The sequence below is a fragment of the Dasypus novemcinctus genome, chromosome 10 (genome assembly GCF_030445035.2).
Source record: "Dasypus novemcinctus isolate mDasNov1 chromosome 10, mDasNov1.1.hap2, whole genome shotgun sequence".
In the NCBI taxonomy this organism is placed as follows: domain Eukaryota; kingdom Metazoa; phylum Chordata; class Mammalia; order Cingulata; family Dasypodidae; genus Dasypus; species Dasypus novemcinctus.
In genome coordinates this window covers 80,444,052-80,468,538 of record NC_080682.1, presented here as the reverse complement: position 1 = coordinate 80,468,538, position 24,487 = coordinate 80,444,052, and the positions used below count along the sequence as shown (strand labels likewise).

The window sequence follows — 24,487 nt, the reverse complement described above, 5'->3', positions numbered from 1 at the left end:
ATGAAAAGCAGGGATTTTTTTTTTTACAAGCAGTTGGAGGAGTAATGGTGAAAAAGCAGCATTACGAATTAGAGAAGAGGGGAACAGATGTGGCTCAAGCAGTTGGGCACCTGCTTCCTACATGGGAGGTCCCAGGTTCGGTTCCCAGTGCCTCCTAAAGAAGATGAGCAGACAAGAAGAGAACACAACAAGCAGAGACAATGAGCAGACAATGAGCAAACATTGCAAGCAGACAGGCAAGGGAACAATCTCTGGGGAAAAATAGAGAATAAAGAGGTTTCTGACCCCTCCTTTTGTCCCTTATATACAGAAGTACATAGGGTTATGGGAGAATGAGTCACTTTCACTTGAGTGGGCTGTAATGAAATCTGATCTTTAGGGTGTACCCTTTATGGATTTCAAGATTTTAATAATGTGGAGCCATCAGATTTACACCACTGTTTATAAACAATAAAGTCCCTATTCCCTATTGACCTGGAGATAACTAACTTTGAGAGTGATTCTGTAGGAGAGAGGCAAGTTCGGAACATCAGCATCACCTACAACTCTAGGTCTAAGGGTTCAAATTAAGTCTTGTGACATTGCAAATGCCCCTAGGCTTTTACCCTGGAGCACAATATGTTCTGTTGCTTTTTTTTTTTAACTTTCAAGTTTATTAAGTTCAATCGTGAAAGTTACCAGAGGAGTATTCTCCTGAAAATCATTTTTTTCTTAGAAAGAAGAAAGAAACATCAAAACCCTCTCAACAAATCCACAGATGCTGTGGCAGTCAAACCTCTCTGCAGATGGGGATAGTTCATTAGTCACTCAAGTTACTCTTTGGGTCAACAGGATTATGGTCTGGATCTCCTCCAGCTCCAAGTCGCCCATTTCCTGGAACAAAAGTTCATCTACCTCCACGTTGTTTCCAGCATCCTCCAAGAACTGGATATCAGATGTGTCAAGATTATGATCTGTTTCAAATAGTTGCTTCCCACTTATTTTTCCTGCTTGTTCTTTCATTTGTTTCTTTTTCATCTCCAAAAGTTCTGTATCAAATTTGGCCTTCCAATTTAAGAAATGCTCAATTATCACTGGAAGGCATAAAATAATTGATTTTCAGTGTTTTGTTTCTTTTCTTCTAGTTTTTATTTCATTTAATTTTTCTTGCATAGCTGTGACTGAAGTAAAGATTTTGTTCTGTGGTATTAAAAATTTAAAAATATCTGAGACATCATTATCTTCTAGATTTTTCTGGGAGAATGCTTCTTAAAGGCTAGTTTCATCTGGGTATTTATCAGTATAAGTAACTTGAGTGTGGTGTGGACATTTTCCTCAATTCTCCAGCCTCAGATGGCAGCAATGGTGAGGTTGGATGGATTTTCTGATAATATGTGATGGAGTCCAGCGCCTTCAGATTTTTGCTCTGCTCGTGGCTGTAATCTGTCTTCATGGTCCTTACCATAGCCCTTGGATCATCCAGACTTGGAGGCAGCCTGGAAGGCAGTGGGCACAAGCACAGAGTCCCCAGCTGGGAGGCCCGGGGTGCAGAGCCAGGCAGGCCTGCTGGACTGCAACCCTCTTGGTTGCTTTTTAGTGAGCAGTTTGGGGCAAAGGAAAGAAGGTGAATGATTGGGTGTATGAGAGAAGCACCCTCTCTGAGTGAGGAAGAATGAAGATTGAGGGCACCTAGGACACTATTAATAATCAACACTTAAGAAGTGTTCACCACACATCAGGCCCTGTTCTAAGTACTTTTTGTGTAAAAATTCATTTAAACCTCATACCAGCCTGGTAAGGTAAGTTCTAATATAATCACTCCTATTTTTCAATTCAGGAAACTGAAGTACAGGAAGGTTAAGCAACTTACCTGGTGTCACACAACAGGTGCCCAGCAGAGTCAGGATGGAAGCTCAGGTCGTCCTGGCCCCAGAGGCCATGTTCTTAACCATCCTACTAGACTTAGACTGCCTCCTGTCACACTATATCCAGAGCTAGCCCAGGGAATTATTCAAGATGGTAAGGGTTTTCCTGGGCAGCTGACTTGGAGCTTTCCCATTATCTTAAAGGGAATCTCAAAGTGACTAGTTCTGGACACTACAAAGAATTTAACTGTGGGGTGAAAACAGTAGGATCAGAATGCCTCACCATAAAGAAGATATACTAAAGGAAGCAGTGGTTAATAAGGTGGGAAGAACTTTATAGGTGAAGACTAAATGAAGTAGAATTGGCCTTTTCCATTGCTCCTCTACTGTCAGTCCGTCTCTTGACCTCGTGGTCAAGAGCTCCATGACTCAGCTCTTGATATTTAGGGGGTGAGGACTGTGGGGAGGAGAGAAGCCATGGCTCTTTCTCCTGTATCAGTCTCAGAACTCACCTTACAAATCTCCAGACTCATCCAATTCTTTGGGGTCTTCTGAGGAAGACCAGATATATCTCTGATACATTTGAAACAACTGACAAATCTTTGTAGTAACCACAATAATTTTTAAAAGACTAGCTCAGGAAAGGAAGTCACAAAACGATATGTGCTGTTTGAGCCCATATAATTTGTTCTGACAAAAAATATGCCTGTTTGCCTGTCTCTGTACACAAAAACTGTACCAATAGCAGTTACCTCCTAGTGGAGATATTATAGGTGTTTCATATTGATTTTTTCATTTGTAACTTTCTTATTTTTTGACAATGAACATAAAAATTTGAAATAAAATGATAAGATTATTACAACATTAATTGTGGGCAAAGAAATCTTTCAGCAGTATGAGGCCAAGAAAGTAGAAGAGGTCTTCCTAAAAGCTCTGACTTTGAGGATGCCTTCTCTCATCAAGTTTTTCCCAGTGTCCCAGAGGATAAAGCTGGATAAGTACCACCTCTCCACTCTTTAGATGTTTATTTTACCTATAATGGCCAACCATAGCCAGATCACATCAGTGCTCAGCCCTCACAATTTGACTTCATCCAACGTTCTTTTATCCCCAATTTGGAAGCGTTACATTTTCACTGCCAAGCAGCCAGGTGGCGTGGGCACGGTTCTTCACACCCACTGCCATCACCTGTGACAGAGTACCTGAGCATTCTGCCCCTTCTGTCAGCACTCTGCCAGCAGAGCTGATAACAGTTGCGTGTGCTCTCAGAGTCAGGCTTGCAGCGAATAGCACCAACTTTGCCTGCACAATATTTCAATTTTCTTATTTTTTGTCTGCTCCCTTCCCAATATTCCCTGACTCCTTTGCTATACTAAGTTAATAAGTTCTATTGACATGTTTAATTATCTCTCTCCTTCTGCCCGTTAGGAGTAGGGTAGCACAACAAAAGAAAACAGTATTATCTCTGAAAACAAGATGTTCTTTAAGCTTAGGCCACAGGGTTTCAGCAATATCCCAGTTCTTTCACTGTTAACAGGGACTGTCTGATGAGTCTTGTGGTAACCTCTGTCGGGGCTTAACTGGAGAAGCCAGCCTAGAATTCTCCATATGTCCATGTTGTGATTAACTTTTCCTTGCCATTGACACATTATATCAGCCAAGAGCATAGCCCAGATTCATGGTATATTTCCCTTGGCATTCTCCTAAACATGAAGGCCTTTTACCCAACCCAAATACTTAACAGCATATATATATGAAGATTTTTTTCTAGATGTTTCATCAAGCTTCTCTTAATTTCCAAGCTTCTAAGGATGCCATATACAAATAGGCTTAGATCATTTGGTCATTACCTCTTCATGCCAATCTTCTCTAGCTATGAAGGACTAATTAGCCTCTGGATTAGCCAGAAAACACTAACAATGCCACTTAAACCAAGACAAGTGTGCAACAGGGTGATTTATTTAGAATTAAATGGAACAAGAGGTGGATATAAACACTCAACTGTATTATTTATTTTTTGTTGCTTAGAAGCAGAATGTTGCATATCCCTGAGAGACTGGCTATTACTTTTCTAAAGACTGAGAGCATGTTATACCCAGAAAAATATTCTTTTATGATGTTAAGTTTGGGTCCTTCTTATTTAAAATATCTAGAATTTCCTAATATGTTGTTAAGCCCATTATGAAAGAAAATAGTAGGTAAAAGAAGGCCTGGGTGATTTTTCAAGTGTTGGAGGAATAAAATCTTGATCCCTTGAGATATGAGGTTAGGAAAATTGGGAGAAGGCTGGTGGAGATAGAATGGGGTGTGAGTGGGTGTAGCAGTTTGATATTATTGATGAATTCCAAAAAAATATATTGGATTATGTTTGAAATCTGATCTGTACCTGGGCATGATTGAGTTATGATAGGGCATTGAGTCCCCACCCCTTGGTGGGTGAGCACTCACACATAAAAGGCACGGCAAAGAACAGAGTTGAGGGTTTTCTGATGTTGGCGTTTGATGCTGAAGACTTAAGCTGGAGCCCTGGGAAGTCAGCACGCAGAGGAAAGAGAAGCCAGCACCAGGAAGGAAGGAACCTTGAACCCAGAGTAAAGCAAGCCCCAGGAATGTAGGAACCCAGGAAGCCTGAACTCTCACAGACGTCGGCAGCCATCTTGCTCCAAACAGACTTTGGTGAGGGAAGTAACTTATGCTTTATGGCCTGGTATCTGTTAGCTCCTACCCAAAATAAATACCCTTTATAAACACCAACCAATTTCTGGTATTTTGCATCAGCACCCCTTTGGCTGATTAATACAGTGGGGAAGTAGTGGGTTTCTTTAGGTGGTCAAAATTAGAACCACTCAAATATAATGCACAAAGATATAGGTGACTGTGTCAAAACAGGTTTGGAAACCTATGCCAAAGATCCTTGTGACTGAGTGGGCACAACTGGAGCAGCTACCCTTAAAGGACTGAACAAGACTGGGCCTTGAACACATCTTCAGCAGTGACCACAGCAAATCGAAGGTCAGAGGCCTTTCACCTGTTTATTCTGGAACTGAATAATCTCTGGAACCCTGGTAAAACCAAAGAAGAAAAGGGAGCCATGAAGAATGACTGATACTGGACTTATTATTGACTTTGGTGTAAGATTTAAAACAAAGAAATGTCATGTTACTAGCACCTGCTATGGGAAGGGGAAGGCCTGGATGGGTCAGTTTCCTTGAAGCAATCTGGATGCATCTTCAACATTAGGCCTCGAGGCAGTGTCAGTCTTCTGACATAAGTCTTGTTACCAGTGCCCCAACATGTGTGCAATGATTGTATAGCTGCATGCAGCATTATGTGAAATGCTAATGAGCTCACTGTCATTCCAACAATTTCCCACTCAAAAAGCACAATGGATTTAGTTATCTGGATACCTGAAATTGTCTCCTGACCCATCTTAAAGAAAATATAATATACAGATTAGAAAAACATAACAGCACTACTCTTTTAGTTTAGTTTTCCCACAAAGCAGAGCCAGGAACAAAGAATTGCATGTAGGAGGTGATCCCAGAAAGCAGGATTGAGGGAATAAAGAGAAGAGACAAATGAGGAGAAACAGCCAATAAAGGGTATATTATTAAGCTATTTACACGATGGGCAACTGAAGCTCAGTCCTTCAGGCACCCTCTGATGAACCAAATAGAACGTGCCTCAGAATTGCCCTTCTCAAGGTCAGGAGGCTGGGGCATATTTTCCACTGATTGCCTTCCCTCGATAGGGTTTGCTCCCAGGACTGTTTCTGGGCTACCTTGTGGGGCGATGAAAGCACTTCCTTGGCTTCAGGAAAATCCTTGAGGCTGAACATCGAAGCACAAGGAGACCTAGAAGTGGAAGAACTTGTACATGGGAACTGCCCACCAGAGCCACTGCTAAAACTCAAGCTCAGCTGAGGGACTATGGCTCGCTTGGGACACAAAAAGTACGTTTTACCTAAACCTGTATAGGAAAATGATGGAAGGTACTTAATATTTCAGAGAAGAAACTTCCTCTCCTTCCTCCTCCCACCCCAGACTTTTGTGGGGGGAAGAGTGGTGGGAATTACATGACCTGCTGCCTTTGCACATGCATTTAAGCTTTAAATGAATTCCCTTTTCTTAACAGCACCTCTTACTCTTGCTGTCAGTCATCTCTGCTGTCTCGAAGTCCAGAGTATTTCTGGATTTGCCAAGCAGATATTTTCCCTCTTGGCTATATAGTGGCCCCTTCGGAGCTTATTCTAGGCTGTGGATTCCTTTGTTATCTTATCTAGTAATATGTTTTTGTTCATTTTCCATTTTCTAGAACATTGTTGAGATCTGTCTTCTTCTCATGAAGAAATGTCTATTCAAATCATATGTCCATTTTTAACAGGGTTATTTGTCTTTTTATTAATGAGTTGAAATAGTTCTTCATATAATCTAGATACAAGTCCCTTATCAGGTGTATGATTTGCAAAAATTTGCTCCCCTTCTGGGAATTGTCTGTTCACTTTCTTGATGGTGTCCTTTGAGAAACAAAAGTTTTCAAGGGAAGTGGATGTGGCTCAACCAGTTGAGTGCTCACCTGCCACCTGGGAGGCCCCAGGTTCAGTTTTGATGGTATCCAGTTTTCAGTTTTGAAGGTATCCAGTTTATTATCTCTTTTATTTCCCTTTGGTTGCTTGTGCTTTTTGTGTCAAATTTCAGAAAACTTTGCCAAGTCTAGGACTTGAAGATTTAGAGCTATGTTTTCTTTTAAGTTTTATAATTTTAGCTCTTACATTTAGGTCTTTGATTCATTTTGAATAATTTTTTTGTATATGGTGTAAGGTAGGGTTCCAAATTCCTTCTTTTTCATGTGGCTATCCAGTTGTCCCAGTACCGTTTGTTGAAAAGATTCTTCTTTTCCTGGTGACTTGTCTGGGCACCTTTGTTGCAAATCAATCGACCATAAATGTGAGGGTTTATTTCTGGACTTGGGATTCTATTCCATTGATCTATATTTCTTACCTTCTACCAGTATCACGCTATCCTCATTACTTTAGCTTTGTAGAAAGTTTTGAAACTGTGAATGACGAATCCTCCAAATTTCTTCTTCTTTTTCAAGATTGTTTTAGATGATTTGGTTATTCTGGGACCCTTGGATTTCCACATGAATTTTAGAATCAGCTTGTCAGTTTCTGAAAAGTAGTCAGCTGGGATTAAACGTAGGTATTTTAACTTTTTTTTTTTTAAGATTTATTTTTTATTTATTTCTCTCCCCTTCCCCCCTGCCCCCGCCCAGTTGTCTGCTGTCTGTGTCCATTCACTGTGTGTTCTTCTGTGACCGCTTCTATTCTTATCAGCCGCACCGGGAATCTGTGTTTCTTTTTGTTGCGTCATCTTATGTCAGCTCTCCATGAGTGCAGCACCATTCTTGGTTAGGCTGCACTTTCTTTTGCGCTGGGTGGCTCTCCTTACGGGGCACACTGCTTGCATGTGGTGCTCCCCTACGTGGGGCACACTCCTGCGTGGCAGGGCACTCACTGTGCGTATCAACACTGCACATGGGCCAGCTCCACACGGGTCAAGGAGGCCCAGGGTTTGAACCTCGGACCTCCCATGTGGTAGGCAGATGCCCTATCCATTGGGCCAAGTCTGCTTCCCTAACTTTTCTTAATAATATATTATTTGTAATACACCTCACAAACGATTGTGATACAATATTTCAGAATGAATATTGATAATTACGAACAAGTTTATTATTATTCATTTGCACTGTGAAATTCCATGAAGTTGTTAGTCAGAAGGAGGCAATTGAAAGCCATAGGATAAATTTCTAACTTTAATACACATATTACTCTTATATGCATATTATTATTATTATTTATAAGGATAATATAAAACAGACAATGTAGAATATCATGAAGTTTGTTCTTCTTTTCAGATGCACCATGTGATAATTTTGTTGTCATGGATAAATATTAGCCAGATGGCAGAGAGATTATTCCTTTTTTGCTTAATTATGGAGTGCTGAATAAGACTGTTCAATAAAAATAGTCCATAAAATTCTTTCATCATCTTTCTTTACTATTTGGTGTTAATCTTGAGGTTGAATTAAAGAACTCTCACATTAGCACAGAATCTTTTTTCCAAGGGAAAAAAATATGTGCATAAATAAAATATAACGCTTTTAAAATAGAAAGGATATGTTGAGCATCTTGTGTGTGCTCAGCCCACCTCTTCACTGTGAAACTTCTTGAGTGATCTGTACTAATCATCTCCCAGATAAAGCGTTTCTTGAATTGTTGAAAGTTGGCTTCTTTCCTTACTTCAATACCCATCCTGATCTTGCCAAGGACTCCTGCGTTGCCACATCTGAAGGCTAATTTTCCTTTTTCACATGTAATGTCTACACTGTATTACACACAATTGCCTGTGCCCTTTTGTGAACTGTCTCCACAGCTTCTCTGCGATTATACTACCCTGGGTCTCCTGATCACCTGTTCTCTATTTCTCTCGTACTCTCCTCTCTCTTCCCACCACAACCTAGAGGAATACCCTAGGCTATCCTAAAATTTATGAGTGCTTCATGAAAAACTTATTCTTACTCACTGGTATTACAGCCATTTCTATCCTCATCTCATCATGTTAACTGTCCTCCAGCTCATGCTTCCTCCTGTCTAGAAAGCATATCTAGTCGGATATTCCATCATCTCAAATACAGAATACGCTAGTATGGGCTCACTTTACACTCCATTTCAGATTCTTTTCAATTAAATTTCTTAGTCATAATAACTATTTCATAAGATCATTAGATTTCACCAACCACCACCACCACGTCATTGCCTAAATCTAATCGGCTGCCACTAAGTCCTTCCAGGTATATTCTTTGAAGAAATTCTCAAACAAATCTATTCATTTCCATTCCATTATTACCATTTGTTCACTTGTTTATGAAATTTCTTTATCATAAATCCAAGGGCAACCTAGTAAGAGCTCTAACCTGGGAGACATATACCAACCTAGAAAACAAAATAAGCCTGAGCCAGAGAAGATGAGATATTGATCAAGGTTAAGGAACAATTTTGGATAGTGCCATTAAGAAGTGATACAGGGAAACAGCTGTGGCTCAAGCAATTGTGCTCCCATTTACCATGTGGAGGGCCTGGGTTCTTCTCCTGGACCTAGTGGTAAAAAAAGAAAAAAGGCGTCCCAGACCTGTGCGGTGAGGCTCAGGCCCCTGCATGGCAACCAGATAGAAAAAAAAAAAAAAAGAACTGATGTAATCATTATCTCAAGATTATATTCTGCAATACTCCATGTCTCATTGATATATTATCCTACTAGCATTTTTGCTTAAGCACCTCTATGCCTTCAATTTGTTAGATCTGTGTAGGTGGTATTAGCTTAATATAATCTCATTTAAAGTTTGCTGTTTTACAACTTAAAGACTTTACTACCATGGCCAAAGCAAGAATGTGGTCAAACACATCTCTAGGTTGGTTACCATGGAAACTGAAAGGTGGGAGGACACCAAGAGGTATAACCCTTTACTCAAGACATTTTTCAGTAACTCAACAGGATAGTGTCAGGAACTAGAGTTGACAAAGCCTTCCAGAACGAGTGGAAACACAAACTGACAGAAAATTTCCGGACAGGAATTTTTCTAAGCTTTCTGAAGTTCTCTGTTACCTGAGGAGAAAAACCAACTCAGTCCACATAAAGCCCAGCTGAACTCTCCTAGTCTTTGACTTCTGACAGGACTCAGTATGTCCCGAATTAGAAGAGTCGCTAACACTTAACGTAGCACTTACCTTGAACAACGAGCCATTCTAAGCACTTTCTATATATAAGCCTATTTAATCTTCGTAACAACTGTATGGAATCTATGCTTCTATTATCCCCATTCTAACAGGAGGACATTGAGGTGCAGAGAGTCACTCAAGGTTCTACACCAGGTAAATGGCAAAGCTGGGATGGAAACCCAGGCAGTCTGGTGGTAGTCTGTGATTTTACAAACTGCACAATATTGCCTCTTGAGCAAATTGGGATCTTTTACATGCTCAAGACACAAAGCCCTGACTTTCTCTTCACCGCTACAGACCTCCTACAAGGATTGTCCTACATATTTGAAAAACTTGCCAGAAATTAGAAAGCAAATATATCTGAGGCCTGAAAAGACTTACTGTTTTTGTTTGTTTCTTCCTGCTTTAACTTTTATTTGCATTTATTGTATGCTGAAGTTATTTCCAAGTCATAAGTTTTTAAAAATCAGCTTTTTTGAGATATATTCACAGGCCATACAATCCATCCAAAGTGTACAGTCTATGGCTTTTAGTATAATCACAATGTTGTGCATTTATCACCACAAAAACTTTAGAACAATTTAGTTGCTTCAAAAAGAAAACTCCACATCCCTTAGCAGTTACCTCTCAGTCCCACTATCCTTTCCCAGACCAACATAACCACGAATCTAACCCCATCTTTAGAAATTGATTTATATTTACTTTCTTTTTTTTTTTTTTTTTTTTTTTTTTGAGGTACTGGGGCCAGGGATTGAAACTGGGACCTCATATGTGGGAAGCCGGCACTTAACCACTGAGCCACTTTGGCTCCCCTGAGTTGGTTTTTCTGCTTGTTTACTTGTTGTTTGTTTTTTTGTCTTTAGGAGGCACCAGGAACTAAACCCAGGGCCTTTCATGTGGGGAGCAGGTACTCAAATGCTTGAGCCACATATGCCCCCTATATTTACATTTTATATAAATAGAATCATACAATATGTAATACTTTGTGTCTGGTTTCCTTTGCTTAGCATGTTTTTTTGTTGTTGTTGTTTTTTTGCCTGATATTAACATCTCATAAAATTAACATGCATTTGTTATGTTTCAAAGAAAAACAGTCTTATATATACAATATTACCCATACTCATATTTCACATGAGGTTTCACTATGCTATATAGAGCCATGTTACATTTTTAAGCTTTTTTCTAGTAATATACATGACCTTAGACTTTCCCTTTCAACCACTGTCATACCAATATGTTTGTTAATGCTAATTACAGATATCATGATGTACTTTCGCCTTTTCTATTCATTTCCAAAGATTAACAAACAAATTTTTACCAATTCTGCACAGATTAAACCTCAGCTTTCCATTCTGCAGCCTCATTCTATTTTCTGGTGACCTATAGTCTAGTTATTAACTCCATGAAATTACACAATATATTTAGTTTACAATAGCACAATCTTACAGTATTTGTCCTTTTGTGTCTGGCTTGCTTCGCTCAACATCCTCCAGGTTCATCCATGTTATCATATGCTTCACAACTTCATTTCTTCTTATAGCTGCATAATATTCCATCATGTATATACACCACAATTTGTTTATCCATTCATCTGTTGATGGACATCTGAGTTGTTTCCATCTTTTGGCAATCGTGAATATGTGAATAACAATGCTGTCAGTATTGGTGTGCAGATGTCTGTGTCACTGCTTTCCGTTCTTCCGGGTATATGTGTAGTAGTGATATTGCCAGGTCACCTGGAAAATCTATATTCAACTTCTTTAGGAACTACCCAACAGTCCTCTACAGTGGCTGTACCATTCTACATTCCCACCAACAGTGAATAAGCATTCCTATCTCTCCAAATCCTTTCCTACACATAATTTTTCTGTCTTTTTAATAGTACCAAGCCATAAGTTTTTGTTTCTTCACTTTCTTTTGGGATATCTTTTTCTTTTGAACAACCACCTTTCTGGTTTAGGAACAATTTGTCTTTTTCAGTAAGGATAATCTCAATGTGTCAGGGGGAGCTCATGTATGGGTTAATCCAACCATGAACTCTGTAAGTATGGTAGAGCATCTTGGGAGTTTTTTCACCTGGATATGCTCAATGACCAGAGAATCTACTTCTAAACCCTTAAATTCAGTGTTACTTTCTGCATTTTTAAGCATGTTATAAAAATCCAGCACTCTTTCTGGGCCACTAACCCTGTGACCAGTCCCACTGTTTGCCTGGGCACATCTACCAGTGCCACCATTTTAATGATGGAATGGCATACATTGCTTCTGTAAAGTGACATCTTTCAGATACTTGGTGGCTTTTCAAATATGTATAACCTTGGTGGCCTAGCAGTTTCTCAGGTGTTCTGAAAGTGAACATGAAAATTTGAACCTCTTAACTTACATGATGTTGTGAGGTTTACTGGGTCAAGTGAATATCGAACCATTTTCAGAGATATTTGCAGGTTATTTTTGGGACTAGCAAGCCTCACTGTTTCAATCCCAGATGATTGGCTTTGGATGACTAGAGAAAAGAACATCTAGTCAAAATCACCTAGAACTCAAATGCTACAAGAATGACAATCCATACTCTTTGTCTCTTGTCTCTTGTCTGTCTTTTAATCAGAATGCAGCAACAGTACTGATCACATAAGAGTACAGACCTTTGCCCTGTCCTAATTTATAGCTAAATGCCTTGTGTGCAGGAAAATATAAACCATCCAGTGTTTCTAAGGCATAAAGTGCATGATGACATCAGTAGGAGATGAGGCTAAAGAGATCCACAGGAGCTAGGAAGGGATGCCCTGTATGACTTGCAATTATTTTAGCAGCGATAGGAAGACAATTTCCCTTTCACTCTTATGATTGAAGACTGGGGCCCTCTGACTGGTCCCTCAGTGGGCTAAGACACAAATTATCATTTAGGGCTGCCAACACATAGAATAAAACTTTTATAAATTATACTAATAAAGCTTAGGCCAATATTTAATGAACAGTACTTTTTTTTTTCAATTATTACCTTGGACCACATCCCAGAAACAAGACTGAATGGAAGACAATTATTGTTCTCATTCCTTTTTATCTTTTAGACCTCCAGATTGCTTCCACCAATTTATATAGCCTCAAGCAATGTACATGGTCTGCTGTATACAGACTTGCCATCATTCAATTATGTCAGATATGTTTGTGCTAAATCATCCTTCCCTTTCCAAAAATCATTTCACCTTCCTCTTTCTTTAAATCTCCTCTATCCTGTTCTTTCCTTACTCTCAGCTGATAATCTTGCTTCCTTTAGAAGCAATCAGGTACATGCCCCCCACAGATCTACTAATCCCCCAACCCTTTCCTGAATGCCCCATGATTTTAAGAACAAAATGGCTTTCCCCTGAGTTCTAGGTTATATGAATATCTAACAGATTTTTCATTTGGATATCTAAGAGTCCTGCCAAATGTGACATACCCTCAACAGAACTCTTGATTTCTTCCAACCCCCAAATCTGCTTCTCTTCTAGGTTTCTTTATCTAAGTTAATGGCATAATCATCACTCAGTTGTTCAGACTCTAAACTAGGAGTCATCCTTAATTCTCCACTTTCTCTCCCTGTGGGTGTCCAGTCTGTCTGCAAGTTCTGCTATCTCTAACATCAAAATACATCCCAAATCCAGTCATTTCTCACCTCCTCCACCATTATCTTTTGACCCTAAGTACTGTCATTCCATGTCTGATTGTTGTAATAGCCTAAGTGATCTTTCTGTTTTCACTCTTGGACTTCTACTGTCTTTATTCTACACAGGGGCCAAAGTAATTCTTTTATAAAATAAATCAGATAATATTGCTGCTTTTATCTCAACTCTTAAATGACTTTCCATCACGCTTAGAATAAAATCCTAAGTCTTTGCCTTGTTCCAAAAGGCCGTACATGATCTGGCCTCTGCTTGCCTCTCCAAACTTTTCCCTTCCCTCTCTTTCCCAGCTCCACTTCACTCCATTTATGCTGGTCTTGCTGTTCTTCAAATACACTAAGACAGTTCTCACTTCAAAACTTTTGCACATGCTCTTCCCTCTGCCAGAAATGCTCCCAAACGTTTCCATGACTTACTGCCTCACTTCAACCCAGTCTTAATTCAAATATTACCTCCTCGGAATGGCCTTTCCTGTCCACCCCATCTAAATAACCTCTAGTCCCTCTTCACTCTCCACCCCTTCACTCAACTTTGTATTCACAGTACTTATTATTATCTGAAATTGTTGCAGAGTTTTGTTCACTTGATTATTTATGCTCTCCCTGCTCTTCTGTGAGGTCGTGGTCCTCTTTCATTCTTTTGGATATGGATATTCAGTTCTCCCAGCACCATTTGTAGAAGAGACTCTTCTTTACCAGTTGGGTGGATTTGGCAGCCTTGTCAAATATGAAATTGGTTTTAATTCCATTGGTCAATTTAACTATCCTTGTGCTAGTACCATGTTGTTCTGATCACTATAGCTTTGTAATATGCAAAGTCAGAAAGCACGAGTCCTCCAACTTCATTCTTCTCTTTCAAGATGTTTTTGGCTATTCAGGGCCTCTTACCCTTCCAGTTGATAACTGACTTTTCCATTTCTGAAAATTCTGTTGGAATTTTGATTGGGATTTTGTTGAATCTGTAACCATTTTAGGTAGAGCTGACATCTTAACCATAGTTAGTCTTCTAATCCATGAACACAGAATGACCTTCCATTTATTACGTCTTCTTTGATTTCTTTTAGCAGTATTTTATAGTTTTCTGTGTACAAGGCCTTTACCTTCTTGATTAAATTTATTCCTAGAAATTTGATTCTTTTAATTGCTATTGTAAATGGAATTTTTTTCTTGATTTCTTCCTTAGATCGCTCATTGCTAATGTGTAGAAATACTACTGATTTTTGCATGCTAATCTTGTGCCCTGCCACTTTGCTGAATTTGCTTATTAGCTCTAATTTGCTTATTAGCTTGTTGTAGATTTTTCAGGACTTTCTAAATATAGGATCATGTCATCTGCAAGCAGCAATAATTTTGGTTTTTCTTTTCCAATTTGGATGCTTTTTATTTCTTTTCTTGCCTAACTCTTCTAGTTAGAATTTCTAGCACAATATTAAGTAACAATGGTGACAGTGGGCACCCGTGCCTTTTTCCAGACCTTAGAGGGAAATCTTTCCGTTTTTCACCATTGAATACAATGTTACCTGTGGATTTTTCATATATGCCCTTAATCCTGTTGAAGAATCTTCCTTCATTTTATCATTCGAAGTGTTTTTATCAAGAAAGGATGCTGAATTTTGCCAAATGCTTTCTCTGCATCAATTGACATGATCACTTGATTTTCCCCCTTCAATATGTTAATGTGGTTTATTACACTAATTGATTACATTAGTTGATTTTACCTTCCCTGCCTGGGTTAAAACCCACTTCATCATGGTGTATAATTTTTTTATGTGTTTTTGGATTCAATTTGCTTGTATTTTGTTGAGGGTTTTTGTTTCTATATTCATTAGGGAAACTGGTCTGTAATTTTCTTTTCCTGTACTATCTTTATCTGGCTTTGGTATTAGGATAATGCTGGCTTCACAGATTTGAGTTTGGTAGTGTTCCCTTCTCTTCAAATTTTGGAAGATTTTGAGCAACGTTGTTATTAATTCTTCTTAGAATGGTTGGTAGAATTCACCTGCAAAGCCATCTGGTCCTGGACTTTTCTTTTTTGGGAGGTTTTTGATGACTGATTCAATCTCTTTATTTCTAATTGGTCAGTTGAAGTCTTGTATTTCTTCTAGAGTCAGTTTAGTTTGTGAATTTCTAGGAATTTGTCTAATTCATCCAAGTTTTCTAATTTGTTGGCATATAGTTGTTCATAGTATCCTCTTATGATACTTTTTATTTCTGTGGGGTCAGTAATGAGGTTCCTCCAATCATTTCTGTCTTTATCTATTTGTATCTTCTCTCTTTTTTTCTTTGTCAGTCTAGTTAAATGTTTGTTAATTTTATTCATCTTCTCAAAGAACTAACTTTTGGTTTTAATTCTCTCTGTTGTTTATCTTATTCTCAATTTCATTCATGCCTGCTCTAATATATTATTTCTTTCCTTCTGCTTGCTTTGGGATTCATTTGCTCTTCTTTTTACAGTTCCTCCGGTGTACAGTTTAGTCTTTGATTTTAGCCCTTTCTTCTTTTAAATGTTGGCATTTAAGGTTATAAATTTCCCTCTCAGCCCTGCCTTTGCTGCATCCCATACGTTTTGATGTGTTGTCTTCTTCTTTTCATTCATCTTAGGACATTTACTGATTCCTCTTGCAATTTATTTTCCTTAGTATCTTTTATCTCTTTAGCCATATTTTCCTTTATCTCCTTGAATTGATTTAGGAGACTTGTTTGAATTTCTTTGATGAGTTGTTCCAAATTCTGTGTCTCCTCTGGCTTTTTGTTTCTTTGATTGGGTCATACCTTCATGTTTCTTAGAGCGGCTTATAATTTTTTGCTGATGTCTAAGCATTTGATTAATTTGATGAGTTAACTTTGATGGTCAGTTTCTCTCTCTTGCCTAGGGTTTTATTGTTGATTGATTTTGTGTTAAGGCTCTTCTTTGACACTTGGTTCAATATATTCTAGATCATTAGAACTGCCATATTTAACTGACCAAAACAGGGCCAGGGATCCACAAAGAAGGCGCAGACCAATTCCAAACAGCCCTGGGGAGAGGGTCAGGAAAGACACCAAAAGGCCTTTTTCATCAGCTCCTAAAGGTGTGCTTTCCTGGACTCCCCAGCAGATGGCACTCTTTGGCAAATTGTTCCCTGAAACCTAAGAAGGGAGTGTGTTTTTTCAACCTCCACAGGGCAGTGTTGAAACAATGGCTGTGGTTATTCCTGTATGGGAAATGCTAGAATTGCAATTCAGAGGTGGGACCCAGTGATCCAAACTTGCAGATCAGAAGTCATGATCAGCCCTCAGGCATGCCTCACCTGTTCCCAGAGAGAAGGCGTTAGGGTCCCTCTCCATTTTGCTGCAACCAGCCATGGACCACACCCAAGACAAGCCTCCAGGGTGGGAGGTGGGTGCTGACTACTGTCTTGGAGCCATTCACTCACAGTAAAATTTTTTTTCCCACCACAGCTTCTGTCTTCCATATTGCTCTGTCCTGAATGATGTGTTGTGTTCCCCTTGTCTCTGGAGCCCCCAAACCATTGTTTCCAACAGTTTCTGCCTTCCACTAGCTGTTTTTGTAGGAGGAGTATAGCTCTTGTAACTCCCTACTCCATCATCTTCCTCAGAAATTTTATATAATTTCATCTTCATTAAATATTTGGAAGAGCTCCCCAGTAAAACCATCTTGAAAGGCTTTTAATTATGGATTTGATTTCTTTAATACGTATAGAACTGTTCAGATTTCTACTTCTTTTGTGAAAGTTTTATTTTTCTAGGAATATAAAATTTTTATCTAAATTTGCAAAGTTACAGTCATAAAGATGTTCATAATATTTTTATGACCTCTTTATGCCTATTATTAAGTTGTATTTACTGATGTGGGTAATTTATGCCTTCACTCTCTTTTTAAAATTGATATAGACACCAGAAATTTAGGAATTTTGTTATTCTTCCAAAGAGGCAACTTTTGCTTTGCTGATACTCAAAATAGTTCTAAATTCTATTGTGGAAAAGGAACTAACCTGGTGTAAAAAGAAGAAATGGGAAAAAGCCAACATGAGGATGGGAAAGTAGGGAAGCCAGACCATTCAAGACCATAGAGAGAATTTTCAATATTTTTAAGAGCAATGGGAGCATAATCAGTTTTGTGATTTCAAAAAGCTATATCTGTAGTGTGGAGAGAGTTGGAATTATAATGGAACAAATGTATATTCAGATAAACCAGTTAAGAATAAGGTTAATTTAAAGAATGAAATATAGCTATCCATATCTCCAATTCTAAGCAGCTTCAGAATATCCTTATGTAATTGAAACATCATTCATAGAGCCTGTCCTCCCTCTCACAGTCCATTCTAAGAAAAGCTTTCCTACCCACAGTACTGCTGAAGGGTAGTTCTCTAATATTACTACTTGTGGTAATAATAGCTAACATTTGTTAACTGTTTACTCTGAGCCAGGCACTGTGATAGATGCTGTGGCAGTTTGGTATTATTTATGAATTCCAAAAGGAATATTGATTATGTTTGTAAATATATGTTTATTTATTTACATATATGGTTGGTTCCTTTGGGCATAATAACTCTTTGATTATATTAGATTCAGCTGAGATATCTCATTAAATTACGTTAAAATTAGAGCTTTGATTCATCTAGTCATTAGAGTGTGTCCATGTCATTAGGGAATGCAGGGTTGAGTCCCTACCCCTTTGGTGGGCTGATAAAACAGATTCTCATATGGAAATAGATACACAGAGAAGAAGAACACAAAGGGAGACAGCTCATTAGACAGCAGAGGCCCCAAGAAGAGAGATGAGACTGACAGTCTACAGTTGACCTTGTGAAGAGAACAGAGCAGATGATCCCGGAAATAAATGAACCCCTGGGGGAGAGATGAGCCTTATGCTCATCTCTACAGCTGAGATCAGAAGAAGCTGGGACCACAGAACTTTAAGAGGAAAAAGGAACACTGAATCCTTGCAGACATCACCCACCATCTTGCTTCAACATGTGTCCAATGACTGGGTGAGAAAGTACCTCTATGGTACTTTGAGTTGGACTCTTTAGGGCCATGTGACTGTAAGCTTCTACCCCAATAAAAGTGAACAGAGTTTTGGTACTTTGCATCAGGACCCCTTTGGCTAACTAATACAGATGCTTTGCCTGTATTAACTCAATTGAGACTCTTAACAAGCCTATGGAATAGACACAGTTATTGCCTCTATTTTACAGATGATAAATGGAAGCCCACAGAGAATACCATGGACATGTACATGGTAAGGACCAGATTTCAGTATGAGAGTCTGATTTCAGCACCTGTAATCTTCAGAGGTACTGTTTCTCAATGTGGGCCTTTGATCTTGCACCACAGTCATAGTCATAAATTATATCAGGCATAAGCAGTACCCAATCTACAGACTGATCACAAACTATGGTGTAATCTGCCCTGAAAATATGAGCTGGGAAAATGTGATTTATTCTCCCATAGAACAACAAAAAAAATAATTAACAATAGAGGCATATTATTAGTGACAACTAAATCATAATATTTTCAATGTAGAGAAAAGTTCTCAAAGCCATGATTCACTGTGTGTAAAGACAGAGAGATCAAATACTATGAATATATAAGATCAACACACAAAAATCACATGTGTTTCTATATGAACAATCTCAAATTCAATGCATTACAAGTAAAACTCCAGCAGTCTTTTTTTACAGAAATGGAAAAACTGATCCTCAAATTCATAATGAATCGCAAAGGGCCCAAATAATCCAAACAATCTTGTTAAAGAACAAAGTTGGGGAAGCATATGTGGCTCAACCAATTGGGCTCCCATCTACTATATAGGAAGTCTAGGATTTGATGCCCACATGGCAAGCTGGCCCACGTGGAGAGCTGGCCCATATGGGGACACCACCCCACGCAGGAGTGTGGGCCCTGTGTGGGAATGCCACCCAGCATGGGAAAGCCACCTTGCACAGGAGTGCCAGCCAATGTGGAGAGCTGGTGCAGCAAGATGATGCAACAGGAGACACAAAGGAGAGAAAATAAGAAGATGTAGCAGAACAGGGAGTTGAGGTCATGCAAGAGAATAATTGTCTCTTTCCTACTCTGGAAGATACCAGGACTGGTTCCTAGAACCACCTAATGAAAATATAAGCAGACACAGAGGAACACACAATGAATGGACACAGAGAGCAGACAATGGGGGGAGAGGGAGGTTAGAAATAAATAAAATAAATCTTTAAAAAAACAAAGAACAAAATTGGAAAACTCACACTTCCAATTTTAAAAGTTACGGCAAAGCCATGGTTATCAAAATAGGACATATATATATAGATTGATGAAATATAATTTAGAGTTAAAAAATAAATCAATACAAGGTTTTTGACAAGGGTGCAAAGTCCATTCAGTAGAGAAAGAATAGTTTCTTCAACAAATGGTGCTGGATTTACATATACAAAAGAATAGTCTCTTCAACAAATGGTGCTGAGATTTACATATACAAAAGAATGAGGTTGGAGCCTCTCTCTCACCATATTAAAAAAAACTCAATGTATTAATGACCTAAATATAAGAGCTAAAACCATAAAACTCTTTGAAGAAAATGTAGGGAGAAATTTTAATGACTTTGGATTAGGTGATAGATTCTTCAATGACAAAGCATGAGCTAAAAAAGAAAAAATAGCTAAATTGGACTACATAAAAATTAAAAACTTCTGTGCCTCAACTGACATTATCAAGAAACTGAAAAGACAACCCACAGAATGGGAGAAAATAGTTACAAAGTGCTTTTCAGATAAATAGCATATCTGATATATCCAGAATACATAAAGAACTCTTACAATTCAATACAACTCAACAACAAGACACACAACCCAATTTAAAAATGGGCAAAGGACTTGAATAGGTATTTCTCCAAAGAAGGTATACTAGTAGCCAATAAGCACATGAATAGATGTTCAATATGATTAATCAGTAGGGAAATGCAATCAAAACCACAACAGGATACCACTTCATACCCACAGGACGGCTATTATTTTTAAAAATGGGAAAATAATGAGCATTGGCAAGGATGTGGAGAAATTGGAACCCTTATAGATTGCTGGTGGAATGGAAAATGGTGCAGTTGCTGTGGAAAAGAGTTTGGTGGTTCCTCCAAAGTTAAGCATAGAGTTCATTCAGTAGAAGGTGTGGAGAGCAAATCCCAGAGATCCCTAAGCAACTCTACTGCTCCAGCAGGTCTAGTTACCATAACACTCTTGAAGAAGACCCAGCTGCCCCCGCTGACCCCAGTTACCATCACTGCAGCCATGAGCAGCAAGGCCAAGACCCAGCAGCCACCTGGCACCACCAGCAGTGCTGCAGGAGATGGCAGCCTGGGTGAGCTCCTATCTGGCAACTGTCAGCAGAGACAATAAGGTCATCTCAAGGATGTTCTGAGAAGAGTGAAATGGTTCAATGTAAGAAACAGATATGGATTTCTCAACAAGACTGACATCAAGGAAGATGTATTTTTATACCAGACTGTCATAAAGAATTGCCCCAGATAGTACCTTCATAGTGTAGGAGATGGAGAGACTGTGGACTTTGATGTTGTTGAAGAGAAAAGGGCAGCAGATGTTACAGGACATGGTGGTGGAGTTCCAGAGCAAGGCAGTAAATACGCAGCAGACCAGAACCATTGCAGACATTATTCATGGCATAGGGATCTTCCACACAATTACCAGCAGAATTACCAGAATAGTGAGAATGGGAAAAAGAAGGAGGCTGGGAAAATGCTCCCAAAAGCCCTGCCATTGGACAGTTCCCATTCCACTACATGTGGAAGCCCTATGGGTGTCAACCACAATATTCCAACCTTCCTGTGCAGGAAGAAATGATGGAGGTTGCTGATAATCAGGATGCAGGAGAAAAGGGCAGACCAGTGAGACAGAATATGTTTTGAGATTATAGACCATGATTCTGCAGGGGCCATCCTCATCAAAGACAGCCTAGAGATGAGGGCAGTGAAGAGGATAAGGAAAATCAAGAAGAGAAGACTCAAGGTCAGCACCTTTTTCTTAAAGTTCACGTACATGCACAACTTAATTACCAGCTGCAGACTCCCAGAAAACCCAAAAACACAAGATGGCAAAGAGATAAAAGTAGCCAGCCTACCCACCAGCTGAGAATTCCTCCCGTGATGAGGAAATGCCAGCTACCATCTCTACCATTATCAGGTTTAGTCATCCAATAGGAAGAAATAAATAGGAAATCCCAGAAATAAGAAATGAAAAAAAGATTGGCATCAAGAACCTTAAATGCCAGCTTTTTGTGTGTTGACCAGAAAGCTAGAATTATTGGCATAATCTATGTAGCATGGGTTTTTTTTTAAAGAGTTATTATTATTACCTAAAGTTATTTCTTTTTGATAATAACGAACTTGTTTTTTTAAAAAAGCCTGGTTTTTCTCAATGTACATTTAAAGGTTTTTTAATTGTTTCCTAGCTGGTCAAGTTGAGATTTTTCAAAATAATGCCTTTTTAATTTGTAATAAAAATTTATAGCGTGATTATTTTCTCAAGAAGTCAACAAACTGCAATTACCTGTGAATAAAAGAAAAGAAATGGAAACAGGAACTCAGACACTTGTGCACCAAGGTTCTAGCAGCATTATATACAATAGCCAAAGGTAGAATAACCCATCAACTAATGAATGGATAAACAAAATGTGGCATATATATACAATGGAATATATTATGCAACAATGAAAAGAAATAAAGTTCTGATACATACTTTAAAATTGACAAACCTTGAAAACATATTAAGTGAAATAGGCCAGATACAAAATGACAAATATCACATGATTCCACTGATGTATGAAATATCCAGAATAAACAAATTCATAGAGAAAGAAAGTAGATTAAGGTTACCAAGAGCTGGGGGAAGGAAGAAATGTGGGAGTTATTGCTTAATGAGTAGAGAATTTTTGTTTGGATTTATGAAAACATTTTTATACTGGATGCTGATGATGGTAGCATACCATTGTAAATATAATTAATGCCACTGAATTTTGTACACTTAACAATAGTTAAAATGGAAAATTTTATAATACATATGTGTAAACACAACACAATTTTCAAAGAAACTATGAATAAGCCAAAGCTACAAGGCACACAAAAGACATAGTGAGAGTAGAAGAGAAAGTCATTTGGTAAAGAAACAGGCATATAGAGAGAATACGAAATAGCTGGCATACTGACTGCAGAATATCAGAGTGAGGATCAATAAACTACTGTTGCTGAGTACTCTAGGGTGGCATTGAGTATTAGTCAGGGTACTCCAGGGAAACTGAACTGCTAGGAAACAAAACTGAAATATATGTGTGTGTGTGTATATATATATGTGTGTGCGTAAACATATATGTATATGTATATGTATGTAAATATTGTGAGGTGTATTATAAGAATTGGCACGTGCAGCCATGAGGATTGGCGAGTCCAAATTCCTTAGGGTTTTTCAAGTTAGGAACTCCAGTGAAAGTTTTGAAGAGTTCCCCAAGAGAAGCTAACTGGCTAAAGTAGAGATAGAAATTCTTCTTTCTGACTGAAGAAATCACCAGTTCTCCCTTTAAAATGATTGGATGAGATTGCTGAAGGCAATCTCCTTTGTTGATTGCAGATACAATTAGTAATAGATGCTGTCAACTAATGATTTAAATCCATGAACTATCCTCACAGTAACAAACAGGTCAGTGCTTGCTTCTCAAAGCAACAGGATACCATAACCTAACCAAGATGACACACGAGCAGATAAACTTCACAGATGTACCATGATCAGCACTGAGTGGTAGCTTTGCTGGTGAAATGGGTATTCTATTTAGGCTCCAACTTACTTTGGAGATCTAAGAATATAGGGACATACAGAAATTGAAAAATCAAATATGTTTCTTTTAAGTGAAAATGAAAGTCCAAATGGTGTTTTCATTCACAGGGAACAGGAATAAATTTTCTCAATACAGACCAGGAAGAGCCCTTTTAGTTTCCATGTGACCCAGGAAGAGAAAGAGACTAATAAAGATCTAATGTTTTTTTTGTGCTTAATATATACAAGACATTGTTTTATTTATTAAAAGCTTATATTTGTTTTCTTATTTAACTGCATAACAATTCTACACATTGAGTCCTTTTCCTAAGCCGTTACAGTGAAACACAGAGAAGTCAAGCAATATTTCCATGGCTGTCTATTTGTTAAGTGGTGGAGGCAGGATTTAACCCCAGACAATCTGACCCAAGAGTCCCCATGGTAATTATTATCTGATACTGCCTCACTTGAATACATAACTTTCAAAAACTGGGTGAGTGGGGGAGACTAATATATTTTAGCTATGTCAGTGATCCTGTGAGATAGGCACAGTTGTGTTAATAGAAATTATTCAGCTGGCAATTCCAGAGCAGTTTTCCTAAAACAAGAAGGGAAACAAGGGGATAATCCTAGGCAAGCATCCATTACTGTGCAGGGTATCTTAGTGTTCTAGGGTTTCCGTAACAAAATACCACAGACTAGATTGCTTAAAACAATGCAAATTTGTGATCTCTCAGTTCCGGAGGCTAAAAGTCCAAAATTTGGGTGTCAGCAGGGCCATGCTCCCTCTGGCATCTCTGGGGAATCATCTGGTTCCATGTCCCTCTCTTGGCATCTGGTGGTTTGCCCAAAATCTTGGGCTGTAATCTTTGCCTTCATTGTCATATGGCCATCTACTCACTGGCTGTGTCCAAATTTCCTCTTCTTATAAAGGCACCAGTCATACTGGATTTTGCATTATGACCTAATTTTAAACTTGTGTAATTCCACTCTAAGACCTGTTTCTAAATAAGGTCATGTTCTGAGGTACTGGGGATTAGGATTTCAATGTATCTTTTTGGAAGAACAATGAACAAAGAATAAAACTGTGCTTTGTCCAAAATGAGTCTCTCTAGATAGCCTGTCCCAAGTCTCTTGGCAACTCTTCACCCTCTGAAGAGTTTATATTACTGAGTTGCTCTCTTTTACTCCCTTCTGAATCCTTTTGATCTTGTTAGTACTTTTCCACTTATAATGCCCTTTTCAGTAACCCAGTGAGGTAAGCAACATAGGTGTTCCTATTCTCATTTTACAAATCAGTTAAGTATTTTGCCTAAAGTCACGCAATTAGAAAGTGGTAGAGTCAAAACTAATCTAGGTTATTGTCTCCAAATTCTATGCTGTTTTTGTT

At 38.5% G+C, this 24,487-nt stretch overlaps 2 pseudogenes; one reads left to right on the top strand and one right to left on the bottom strand.

The window, feature by feature from the left end:
* Window positions 1-799: 799 nt before the first annotated feature.
* Window positions 800-16,627, bottom strand: LOC101424134 (RWD domain-containing protein 1 pseudogene; annotated as a pseudogene).
* A 1,885-nt stretch (window positions 16,628-18,512) lies between these two features.
* On the top strand, window positions 18,513-21,505 carry LOC101423702 (Y-box-binding protein 1 pseudogene; annotated as a pseudogene).
* The last annotated feature ends 2,982 nt before the right edge of the window (window positions 21,506-24,487 follow it).